Source organism: Somniosus microcephalus, chromosome 4, assembly GCF_052327205.1.
Source record: "Somniosus microcephalus isolate GS21.2 chromosome 4, FLI_Smic_1.0, whole genome shotgun sequence".
In the NCBI taxonomy this organism is placed as follows: Eukaryota; Metazoa; Chordata; class Chondrichthyes; order Squaliformes; family Somniosidae; genus Somniosus; species Somniosus microcephalus.
Window position 1 is genome coordinate 181,166,552 of NC_140990.1, and position 12,718 is coordinate 181,179,269.

Below are 12,718 nucleotides of genomic sequence, written 5' to 3' on the forward strand. Positions count from 1 at the left end.
TTAATTGTTAAATGAGCGTTATGGTACTGTTAATCTAAAAGGGGAGGAATTGTAATGTATGTACCTTTAAGGGGGAACTATCTTTCACAGCTCATGTATACTGCAGTACCGGCAGTGACCACACCTGTATATAGCACTGAGTAGTAATCTGTACAGATCAGTTCCCGTGTGAGCCACGTTGAGTAAACACCTGTTATACCGTTCTCCTGCAGTCTGTGTCTTATTATACACAGACACAACACTCTGGGAGTATGAAATGATGTGTCCCGTTGTCTCGGAGCTCAAACGTGTAGGAAAAGTCAATCTGAAGATCAGCTGCCCAGTCACAAGATGTGCCAGATGTGTAATCTGTAAAACAGAACAATATTGCAATGAAGTAAAGTGAGTCTACACTGTACCCCCTTCCAAGGCCAATATATCCTTCCTGAGGTGTGATGCCCAGAGCTGGGTTTTCCATTGGCTTGTTTATTTTCTCCTCTTTTCCAGCAGCTTTCTTTTGTCCTCCAAAAGGCAGTGACTCCGTGTGGGGTACATGCCCACAGACACCAGGACCCTCTGGAACCCCCAACCACCTGGGCATTCTTCACATATGAGCCTAGACAATGAGCATCAGCAGGTTATTTGACGGTGGGGACATTACAGTTGAGCCCAATTAGTCATATTTTGGTGTTATTACCGTCATTAGTCTCTCTGAATTCACATCACCAGCTGCACTTTTGATGTGAGATGAAGACAGTTCTACAAATAGTGTAACTCAGCTGGTTTAGGGGCATCTGGTGTAAAGTAGGATTAGTAACAGGAATATAACTGAAGTGTGAAAAGAATTAAACTTACAGAGAACCTGTGATGTAGGTCCCACTTTAAACTCTGTCCCGTGTTTCTGGTATAAAGCATCAGCTACTTTTTGTCCAACATTCACCTGGAAAATGGTAAACAGGATGATCGCACAGGGTAAAGTTCGAGTTTTAAAAAAAAATCCGTCTTAGTATTTTCTTCCTGTCCTATATCATCCATTGCTCCCCCAAAAGATGTGCTGCTCCTCATTCACTGGAGAAAGAGGAATGGTCTAACTCCATGCAACTTGCGACATGCATCTAGGAGCACCACTGCTCCATCCTACCCTCTCGGAAGCAGTGTCTCCAGTCCCATCTCCAGTCTGAATAGAGCCAACTATATCGACGTGATCCACAGTCAGTTGCTAAGATTGAACTGAGCTAGAGATTGAATAGACCACACTGGTTTTAGATGTAGTTGTTAATTCAATCAGGACTGATTGGTCCAATTGCTTGCTGTGTGGTTTCTAACGGTTGTAATGAATATGCCAACATGTTCTATGATGGAGAGGAGCCCACAGCTACACCTCCTCTTTTATTCAGCTCTCAATCTCTAATCCGTATTTCAGGCTGGAATGCCCATTATTACCATGGGTGGGTGGTGACTGTTTCTGGAATAAGTTTACTGTATATAAGGGCCCTCTATCTCAGCCAGGCTTGTGTCTTATCTACAGAACTACTGGAACAGGAGTAAAAGGTGGTTTGTATTTCCCCGCTGGTGATGACATCTCACCATTTCCTCGTGGTTGCTGACTGTTGCGTTCGTGTACCCATACGGGGTAAGAATCAGCTGACCGTAGGAGTGAATGGTCAGGTAGCATAAAATATCGGACCGATGGCTATGGAGAAAACCAGCAACCGCTTTGGCCTCTGGTTCAGACTCTGGTGCTGAACCGCAGTAGGTGCATGAACAGCAGTTTCTCGAAGCCCCAACACCTGTAACAAAAGATGAAATACACAGTTTTAAAGGAAAGCAACAACAAGGAGAGGTGTACAATTACCGCCCTCCGAGATCTCTGTGCTCCTCCAAGTCTGGCCTCTTGCACATACCCGATTTTAATCGCCCTACCATTGGTGGCTGTGCCTTCAGCTGCCTAGGCCCTAAGCAACTGCCCTTGACATCAAGGCAGCATTTGACTGAGTGTGGCACCAAGGAGCCCTAGTAAAATTGAAGTCAATGGGAATCAGGGAGAAAACTCGCCACTGGCTAATGTCATACCTAACACAAAGGAAGATGGTTGTGGTTGTTGGAGGCCAATCATCTCAGCCCCAGGACATCACTCAGGGCAGTGTCCTAGGCCCAACCATCTTCAGCTGCTTCATCAATGACCTTCCCTCCACCATAAGGTCAGAAGTGGGGATGTTTGCTGATGGTTGCAGTATTCAGTTCCATTCGCAACTCCTTAGATAATGAAGCAGTCTGTGCCCACATGCAGCAAGACCTGGACAACATCCAGGCTTGGGCTGATAAGTGGCAAGTAACATTTGTGCCACACAAGTGCCAGGTAATTACCTTCTCCACCTCCTCTTGACATTCAAAGGCATTACCATCGCCGAATCCCCCACCATCAATAGCCTGGCGGGGTCACCATTGACCAGAAACTTAACTGGACCAGCCACATAAATACTGTGGTTACAAGAACAGGTCAGAGGCTGGGTATTCTGCAGCGAGTGACTCACCTCCTGACCACTGTTCCCCTTAAGCTATCTCGTGAGTGCCGTGTACCATGCGTTGCAGGCTGCGCACTCGTGCAGTCCCACAGGAGCGGGCTCCAGCGCGCAGGCGTTCTTTTTTCGGCACCTGCGTGTTGGAGCCCGCTCCTGCAGGCCTGAAGAACTGGAGTCTATAGGACCAATTAAAAAACACTGTGATTATTTGCACAAACACATTTGTGGCCTTCTGCGCATGCACGTGGCATACCGGAGCCGCACATGTGCAGTACTCTGTTGCTTCACCATGGGCCATGCTTTCTCAGTCCCGTGTGGAGAAGGTCAGGAAACTTGTTGGTGGTCGGGGGAAGATCGAGGATCGAAGGGGGGAGAGAGAGAGAGACTGGGGAAGAGAGAGAGAGAGCCTGGGGGAGAGAGAGAGACTGGGGGAGAGAGAGACTGGGGGAGAGAGAGACTGGGGAAGAGAGAGAGAGACTGGGGGAGAGAGAGAGAGACTGGGAGAGAGAGAGAGAGAGACTGGGGGAGAGAGAGAGAGCCTGTGGGAGAGAGAGAGAGAGACTGGGGGAGAGAGAGAGAGAGACTGGGGGAGAGAGAGAGACTGGGGGAGAGAGAGAGAGAGAGACTGGGGGAGAGAGAGACTGGGGGAGAGAGAGAGAGAGACTGGGGGAGAGAGAGAGAGAGAGAGACTGGGGAAGAGAGAGGCTGGGGAAGAGAGAGAGTGAGCCTGGGGGAGAGAGAGAGAGACTGGGGGAGAGAGCGACTGGGGAAGAGAGAGAGTGAGCCTGGGGGAGAGAGAGAAAGACTGGGGGAGAGAGAGAGAGAGACTGGGGGAGTGAGAGGGGGGATGGGGAGAGAGAGAGAGACATGATGAAGATGAGCTCCTGAAACTTTTGTGTTTTTTGTCATCAAAAATGGGGGAAAAAGTTCAATTTCAAGTTAATTTCAAGTTTAAAAGTTTAATTTCAAGTTTAAAAGTTTAAAAAGTTTAATTTAATTTTATTTAAGTTTAATTTCAACATAAACCATAGACCGGGAAAAAAAAACCGCCAAAGAAAAACCCGGAGGAAAAAAAAACCTGAAAAAAGAAAAAAAAAACCCACGAGAAAAAGAAAAATAAACTCAGGGAAAAACCGGGGGAGCGAGGCCCAAAAACGGAGAAAAACCCCGAGAGAAACAGCCCGAGCCCAGAGAGTGAGGACAGGGCCTGGAGAGTGAGAAGTCCGGAGAGAGAAACAACCCGAGCCCAGGGCCTGAAACCCGAGAAAACCTGAGAGGCCGGGCCGAGACTGAGGCCTAGAGACCACGGGGTCAGAGAGTGAGAGCGGCCCAGAAACACCGGGAAACAGCGGCTCCCAGACCCAGAGAAACAGCCCGAACACGGAGAGCGAGGCCAGGGCCTGGTGAGTGAGAAAAACCCGTGGCCTGAGACCGACACGAGAAAACCCACCCGGGGCACGGAGAGCGAGCGAGTCCGGGGCCTGAGAAAGTCCGAGAGTCCGGAGAGGGAAACACTGGGCCCGGGGCCTGAAACCCGAGAAAAGTTCAAAAAGTTTAATTTAATTCTATTTAAGTTTAATTTCAACATAAACCATAGACCGAAAAAAAACCCCGAAAATCCCCCCCCCCAAAAAAAACCCGTGAGAAAAAGAAAAATAAACTCGGGGAAAAACCGGGAGCGCAAGGCCCAAAAACTGAGAAAAACCCCGAGAGAAACGGTCAGGAGAGAGAAACAACCCGAGCCCGGGGCCTGAAACCCGAGAAAACCCGAGAGACCAGGCCTGAGACTGAGGCCCAGAGACCGCGGGGTCTGAGAGTGAGAGCGGCCCAGAAGCACTGGGAAACAGCGGCCTCCAGACCGAGAGAAACTCCCGGAGACCGCGGACTGAGAAAGGAAACCGGCACAGAGCCGAGAAATTAGACGGGAACTCGGCAAAAAGCAACAAGAAGAGGATACAGAGGTCAAACTAAGGAAAAACAATAAAAATCAAGGAATATAAACTTTCAATGGGATTTGACACTCACAGAACAGCAATCAGCAGGAGGACCAACACTTCAAGGAAACTTGCCTACTATCAAAATCTGAATTGAGTGAGTACAACAATATTGAGGACACCCCCATATTCTAAGGTCAGCAAGAATTTTTTACTTTTACACTAAAAACAGCCTGTATTCAGAAATGAGCAAATCAGAAGAGCTGCAGCAGCTCCCGTGCTGCACTGAGAGCAACCTCTTTCAGTTTCCCCCTGACATCAAATACAATACAAGAAAACAGTTCAAGCAACAGCAGATGGGAGTGAAGCCAGAGACTCTTTTTGCTGACTTGTACAAAAATGGGAATATGAGTAATCTTATTTTTTACTCAGGTCAGTCCGCTGCTTGGCACAAAGCAATCACCACACGCTATTCCCGTGTTCAGCACGAGAAAACCACTAATGGGTTCAAACTGAAAATAAGGGAATCAGCGGACCTGGATAGTGAAATGACAACTGTCAACATGTACAAAAGCGGGACAATAATGGTGCAAGGCAACCTCAAAGACTTTGGCCCCGATTTTCGGCTTGTGTGGGGAATGGTCAGAATTCCCCGAATGTGGGGTTTCTGACACACATAAAAAAGTGTCAGCCAGCTCCACGCAATTTTCCTCAAGTGGCCAATTAATTCCCAGCATGTGGGAAGCCTTGCTAATTGTTCAATTCGAGTCAGAAATCCCCACAGTATGATGTCATCATTCGTGGTGCTTTCAAGGTCCAAAGCAAGCACTGCATCCTCTGAAGGCTTCCAAACGAACCACACAGCATGGCAGAGGAGCCTGCAGCAGCTGTGGGCAGTGCCAGACCCCGAGCTGCCTCCAAATTCGATGAGGCTTCACTGCAGGCATTATTGGATGGGGTTAGGGCCCACAGGGAGGTCCTCTTCCATAGGTCAGGGAGGAAGAGGCCTCCCACTGAGACCAATGCTGCATGGATGCAGGTGTCAGCAGATGCCAACTCGCTGGGAGTCACCAGAAGAACCTTGGCATTACATCTCTATCTCCTTCCTTTACTCCCCCACAGTACCATCCAGAGACCCCGTCCTCACTGTGGAGGAGGAGGAGGCTGTGCAGCCAGACTCCTCAGAGGAAGCTCCAACCTCTGAGGGCGCAGCGTCAGCAGAAGTAAGCGCACCCAGCACCAGCGCAGACACTCACACCTCGGGGGGACCTTCGGGACATAGAGTAGTGTTGTCACCTGATGTTTCACAGCTCACAAGTGAGCCTCAGCAGATTCTGGAGGCAGGGACAGCAGTGGAGAGTCCTTGTTGGAGGGCGCAGGGCTCTGCCAGCTCAGCTCAGCTGCGCTGCATGTCGACCCTCTGCCTCTGGGTCCATCCGCAAGAGAAGAGGTGATGAATCTCCATGCACAGATGCAGGAGTCTCTGGCAGGTTTTGTCTCCAGGGTCGCTGCGAGTGTGGAGCGAATGGAGGAGTCCATAGCGACCATGAGCAGAGCCTTTGTGGAGTCATTGGCGCATGAACACATCACCATGGAAAGGATGGTGTTGAATCCGTGATTCTTAAAGTATGATGTTTTCCAATAACTACACGCAGGCTGTAACTTAACAATCAACAGGCGTTTACTGGAGGAGGGTAGTCTAAAGACTGACAGTACAGAGTCATGCTCAAGGCTTATATACAGGTGTGGTCACTGCCGGTACTACAGTATACGGGAGCTGTAAAAGTAGTTCTCTCTTAAAGGTACATACACTACAATTCCTCCCCTTTTAGATTAGCAGTACCCATAATGTTCAAATAACAATTAACACTTTAACATGCACATTAAACTGAAATAGTCCATTTATAGATTCAGTCTTTGGGGCAGCTTCCTGATCCTTTCTGGATAGCGCCTTTCCTGAGGTTCTTGTTCTTGGTGCGGAGGCAATTCTGGCCCCTTTTCGTCGGTTATTTCATCAGTTTCCACTGTTACTGTTTCTGTGGTAGATGCTACCGGTATGTCGGGTTCATCCCCAGGGACGCGAGACATGGGGTTGACTCGTTCCTGTGACACTAAGATCTGGTCGATGTGGCGTCTCACAATGTTCTCCCCGACATCCACTGTGTACATTAATGGCCCCTGCCGTGTGCATATCGTTCCGGGTTGCCATTTCTCTGTTCGGTAGTCACGGGCCAAGACTGGTTGTCCTACATTGAAGCTCCTTGTCGGCTTCTCATTGATGTGCTGGAATTGTTTATCCTCAACATTTCTTCGCACATTTGACCTGAGCAAATCCAGACGAGATCTCAACCTTCGGTTAAAGAACATCATGGCCGGGGTCTGGTTGGTAACTGCATGTGTCGCATTTCTGTAGGCTAACAGGAAATTGTCCACCTTATGCTGTAGTGGAATTTCATCATCGCACATGGCCTTTATCGCCTTTTTAAAGGTTTGTACGAACCTCTCAGCCAATCCATTTGTGGCTGGATGATACGGGGCGGATGTGTAATGCCTTACCCCATTCCTTCTCATAAATTTCCGAAACTCTTCGGACACAAACTGTGGTCCATTATCAGAGCAAATCTGCTCTGGCAAGCCGTTCCTGGCAAATATGGTCCGTAGGACTGCAATCATTTTCTCTGTAGTGGTTGAGGACATTTTGATCACCTCAGGCCATTTCGAGTGAGCATCCACTGCTATTAAGAACATTGAGTCCATGAATGGACCAGCAAAATCAATATGCACCCGTTGCCATGGAGAGGAGGGCCACTCCCATGGGTGTAGTGAGGCATGTGGTGGTGCATTTTGGACCTTCTGGCATCCTGAGCAGCTCTTGGTTAGGTCCTCGATTTGTTGATCGATCGCCGGCCACCACACATAAGCCCTAGCAAGGCTTTTCATTTTCACCCCTCCCAGATGACCTTCGTGAAGCTTATTGAGCACTCTCTCCCTTAACTTGGGTGGAATTACCACTCGGGATCCACACATCACTGTCCCCTGGCATACTGACAGCTGTTCTCTTCTGGATGAGAATGCTGGCAACAGTGAGCCGCCATGTGTTGGCCATCCCCTCACCGTCAAATCATATACCCGAGACAGTGTCGGGTCATTTCGGGTCTCCTTCTCTATATCCGCGTTAGTTACTGGCAATCGTTCAATTATTGACGAATAAAATATCTCGATAGGGTCCACCACTGGTGCTTCCTCCACAGTAGGCAGTGGCAGGCGTGATAGCCCATCAGCGTTTCCATGCTGTTTCGTGCCTTTATACTCTATTTCATATTGGTTCGCCCCTAGAAAAAGGGACCATCTTTGTAACCGTTGTGCAGTCATCACCGGAATGCCTTTCTTTGGATTGAAGATGGAGACAAGTGGTTGGTGGTCAGTCAGCAAGGTGAACTTCTGCCCATGCAGATAGTGGTTGAATTTTTTTACTCCCCACACTAGGCTGAGGGCCTCCCTGTCAATCTGGGCGTAGTTGCGCTCGGCTGAGGTTAGTGACCGAGACGCAAAGGCTACTGGCTTCTCCAACCCATCTGGGAATTTGTGCGACAGTACCGCTCCAATACCATAGGGTGATGCATCACATGCCAACCGAATTGGTAGTGCTGGGTTGAAATGGGCCAACACCTCTTTTGATGTGATCAATTCTTTGCACTTCTGGAAAGCTCGTTTACATTCGTCATTCCACTTCCATGGTACCCCCGTTTGCAGTAGGGTGTTCAGTGGGTGTAATACTGTAGACAAATTTGGTAAGAACTTATGGTGGTAGTTTACCAGCCCGAGGAACGACCTCAGTTGTGACACATTTTCCGGTGGTGGAGCCTTGACTACTGCCTCAATCTTTTCAGGGGACTTATGTAACCCCTCTTCGTCAATAACCTGGCCACAATACGAGATCTGCTTCTGGAAAAACTCACACTTGTGGCGATTAGCTCGTAGCCCATATTCCTTTAATCTAGTGAGCACCTTCTCCAGGTTGGCGAGGTGATCACTGTCATTTTCGCCCGTGACCAGGATGTCGTCCAAATAACACTGGGTCCCTGAAATCCCTTGCAGGACTTGATCCATTGCCCTTTGCCAAATAGCCGGAGCCGATGCTACCCCGAACACCAGCTGGTTGTATTGGTAGAGACCTTTATGAGTGTTGATCGTGAGGTACTGTTTCGAGGCTTCTTCTACCTCCATTTGCAGGTACGCCTGGGCCAAATCAATCTTAGTGAAGCGTTTCCCTCCAGATAGCGAGGCGAAAATATCTTCAATCCGCGGAAGCGGATATTGTACAGTGTGAAGGACTGGGTTCACTGTCACCTTAAAATCCCCACAGATGCGGACCTTCTTTGGTTCCCCAGGCGTATTACTCAACGACTTCTTCATTACAGGAACGATGGGTGTAGCCCACTCGCTCCAGTCTACTTTGGATAGTACTCCTGAATGTTCCAACCCTTCCAGCTCTGCTTCGACAGCTGGTCGGATCGCATAAGGCACCGGTCTGGCCTTAAAAAACTTTGGGCTTGCATTTTCCTCTGTTTTAATCATTGCTGTTATGCCTTTTAGTGTTCCAAGTCCCTCCTGGAACACTTCTTGTGCGTCAGTTAGCATTTTTGACAGTCGTCCAGGTGTGACGTCGTCATCCTTTTTGGCCTCAACCTTCAGTGCCTGTATGGAATGCCAATCTAATTGTATCTTCCGGATCCATTCACGTCCTAGTAGTGGTGGTCCTCCATCTGGCAATACATATAGGTCCATTTTAGGTATTTCCTGGCCTTTGTATATCACTTTCACCCTTATTTTTCCTTTCGGTTAGACTTTTTGCCCCGTGTACGTCTTCAAGACAATCTCTGTAGCTTTCAAGGGTATATGTGAAAATAGCCGCTTGTAGTCCCTTTGGTTTATGACTGTTAGGGCTGATCCTGTGTCCAATTCCATTTTCACTTGGACTCCGTCTATCTTGAGTGTAACCCAGATAGTCTGGTGATCCTCCATTTTGGTTACCTTATGTAGTTTCAGACAACCCAGCTCCTTGCTTCCGGAGTCTGTATCACTTTTCTGTTCATCTGAACTACTGTCCATCACCTTATGTACCTTTTTGTACTTCTCCTGTGGAGATTTCTTGCTGCTGGTTTTCTTCCCTGACCTGCAGACTCTTGCTATGTGTCCTGCTTTTCCACACTGTCTGCACACTTGGTCCTTGAACCAACAATCCTGCTGGTCGTGTGTTGTTCTGCCGCAGCGATAACACTTCCCTGCTCCATATGACATTTCATTGGTGCCATATTCTTGCGGTCTCCGTTGTACCTCTGCAGCGCCCCTTGCGGCTGCTTCGTGTGATACTGCCATGCTGAAAGCCTTGTCCAGCGTAAGATCCTTTTCTGATAGAAGCCGTTTCTGGGTTCCTTCACTTTGAAGCCCACACACAAACTTGTCCCTTAACGTATCTGCTAGTCCCACTCCAAACTGGCAGTGTTTCGATAGCTTGTGCAGTTCCGTTAAGTACTCAGCATTACTTTCGTCTTTATGCTGGTTCCTTTTGTGGAACTTAAATCTTTCTGCTATCAGCAGCGGTGTGGGGTTTAAGTGGTCCTGCAGGATTTCCACTATGTTTTCGAAATTCTTATCCACTCGCTTCTCTGGGGTTATTAGGTTTTGCCGTAAGCCATAAGTTTTTGCACCCATGGAATTTAACAAAACCAGTGCTTTCTTAGCATCTGGCACTTCATTCGCCCTGCAGTACACCTCAATGCATTCCACATATGTCGCCCAATCTTCGACTTCATTGTCGAACGCAGTGATACTGCCACTCTTCGGCATCCCTGAGTGTGATTTAACTGTCTAAAATGGCGTCTCCCGCGCTCTCCCTTCTTCTCCGCTGGCACAAAATGGCGTCTCCCACGCTTTCCTTTCTTCCCACGCTCGCCCTTCTTCTCCGCTGCGGCTTCTAAAATGGCGTCTCCCGCGCTCTCCCTTCTTCTCCGCGGCTTAATGGCGTCTCCCGCGCTTCCCCATCTTCTCCGCTGGCCCAAAATGGCGTCTCCCACACTTTCCTTTCTTCCCGCGCTCACCCTTCTTCTCCGCTGCGGCTTCTAAAATGGCGTCTCCCGCGCTCTCCCTTCTTCTCCGCGGCTCAATGGCGTCTCCCGCACTCTCCCTTCTTCTCCCCGTGGACACGGTTCGGCCCTTGAGCCCTGGCTGTGCTCTGCGCGTTCTCCTGTGCGCCTTTCCCATTGCCATCGCTCGGATCCTGAACCCGGCTGCTGCTTTACCCTCTCTCTCTCTCTGTTTGTTTTTCCTCGACGCTGCTCGGTTTTCAACCCCCGGCCGCGCCCTGTGCGCTTCACCCTCTCTCTTACCCCGTCGACGCTGCTCGGCTTTTTCTATGCCGTCGGTCGGCTCCAGCCGCCACTGTCCGGGAAGGGTCTGCGCTGTACCTGTTGCCAGTCTGTTGCTGGATCGTCGTGGCTGGGGAACCAAGCCCGGCTTTCAACAGCCTCCCCTGCGATGTTCACTCTCTGCCGGATGACTGGGCGGTTGCTCGTGGTTGACGCCCGTGCTTCTGGCGTCGACTTCCTTCCACCGCCCTCCCAGAGCGAATCCTTGAAGGGAAATGCAGAGTTGCAGGTAGATTCGAATCGACCTCGTCGCCACTGTTGAATCCGTGATTCTTAAAGTATGATGTTTTCCAATAACTACACGGAGGCTGTAACTTAACAATCAACAGGTGTTTACTGGAGGAGGGTAGTCTAAAGACTGGCAGTACAGAGGCATGCTCAAGGCTTATATACAGGTGTGGTCACTGCCGGTACTACAGTATACAGGAGCTGTAAAAGTAGTTCTCTCTTAAAGGTACATACACTACAGTTGGCAACCTCCATGCAGGAGATAACTCGCCAGGGTACGGAAAACATGGTGAGTGCTCATAAGAGAATGGCATCTCTTGAGGAGCGTTGGCCATCTGTTGAACAGAGAAACCAGATCTTCATGGAAGTCCTTCTGAGTAGGACTGCCAGTGCAGAAACGGGTCCCACTGGCACCCTAAAGCGCAGCAAGGTGCTCTCAAGCCACTTCCAAGCGCTGGCCCCTTCTGGCCTGTGCAGCTTCAGGTGAGTGAGCAGCAGCCTGGTGCTCCTGGTGCTCATCCTGCTGTTCCTGGTTCTGCTGCTGCTGCCTCTGCTGTTGGAGATCCTCTAATGCCAGGAAGGGAACGTCCCAAAGGCCTCCCATGCTTCTGGCAGATGCCTCCGTTGAGGGGGCGCTGAGTTAGGGTGGTGAGAGGGGCTTCCCAGGAGCTCACACTGGAGAAGTGTGTGAGGCTCCAACTTTCTGCAGCTGCTCCTAAGGCTTCAAAAAGTTCCCCCAAGCCTTGATCAACAAGGTCCTGCAGCCTGCAAATGCTGCCTATTTAAATCTCTTCAGCCCTCAGCGACCTGCAGCTGACAGCAAGCAAGCCAGCTGTTTTCACGCCAGCTCTCAGCAGCGGGGTTCCCCGCAGGCGGGTTTCAGGTGGGGAAAGTCCCAAAGTCGCAACGGCACGGGAAAATCCACTTCAACAAGCAGATAATTGCTTGTTAGTGCTCCGACGACCAGTCCCGCCAGCGGCGGCCGGGACTGAACCGGGGCGCACGGAAATGGCAGTCCGAAAGTCGGACGGGGCGGGGAATCAGGCGGGGTGGGAGGTCCCGACCTGCTTTTTCGCCAATTTTTGGCCCCTGGCCGCATGAAAAGCCGCCCAACGGCGGCCAGAAAATCGGGGCCTTTGAAATGGCCTTCCAGACACTGAGAGGATTAGTAGAGAAGGGAAAGACCAGCCCCAGTGTAACTACCAGGGAGAAAGCCACACCCACTCCCCCCACCACTTGCAGCTCACCAGGAGTAAAGCAGCCTAGCCAGGAGGTGAGTGAGCCCCCCAGTTCTGACCAGGCACACACTCTGGGGCCCCACAGCTCCCTGGTACAATTAAAGGAGCAGTTCACCCAGCTGGAGATAGAGCTGGTTAAGCTTAAAGAGGATGTCCTTAAACTGAAAAGCGATCAAGAAAGCAGCATTTCAGCAATAAAGCAAAAACAAAAGCAAGAGAGGGAGAGCTACAGGAGAGAGCTGACTTTACTTGGGAAGCAGGTGAAAGAGCTGCAGAAAGACAGGGAGAACTACAGGGGAGAGATAGCTACATTGACCCAGCAGCTAAAGGCCAGAGACAGGACAGTGCAGAGCCCTACTGAGCAGCTGCACTCTTTCACTGAGCAACAG

The 12,718-nt window shown here is 49.9% G+C and overlaps 1 pseudogene across 1 annotated transcript in view; it reads right to left on the reverse strand.

Annotated features, from left to right (window-relative positions):
* Nucleotides 1-12,718, reverse strand: part of LOC147120047 (carboxypeptidase O-like) — a 143,117-nt pseudogene that overhangs the window by 12,498 nt on the left and 117,901 nt on the right. The window contains exons 7-9 of the transcript XR_015077883.1: nt 1,567-1,779; nt 835-919; nt 241-348 (exon numbers count right to left, since the gene is read on the reverse strand). The product of XR_015077883.1 is annotated as a carboxypeptidase O-like (transcript). The remainder of the gene's footprint in view (nt 1-240; nt 349-834; nt 920-1,566; nt 1,780-12,718) is intronic.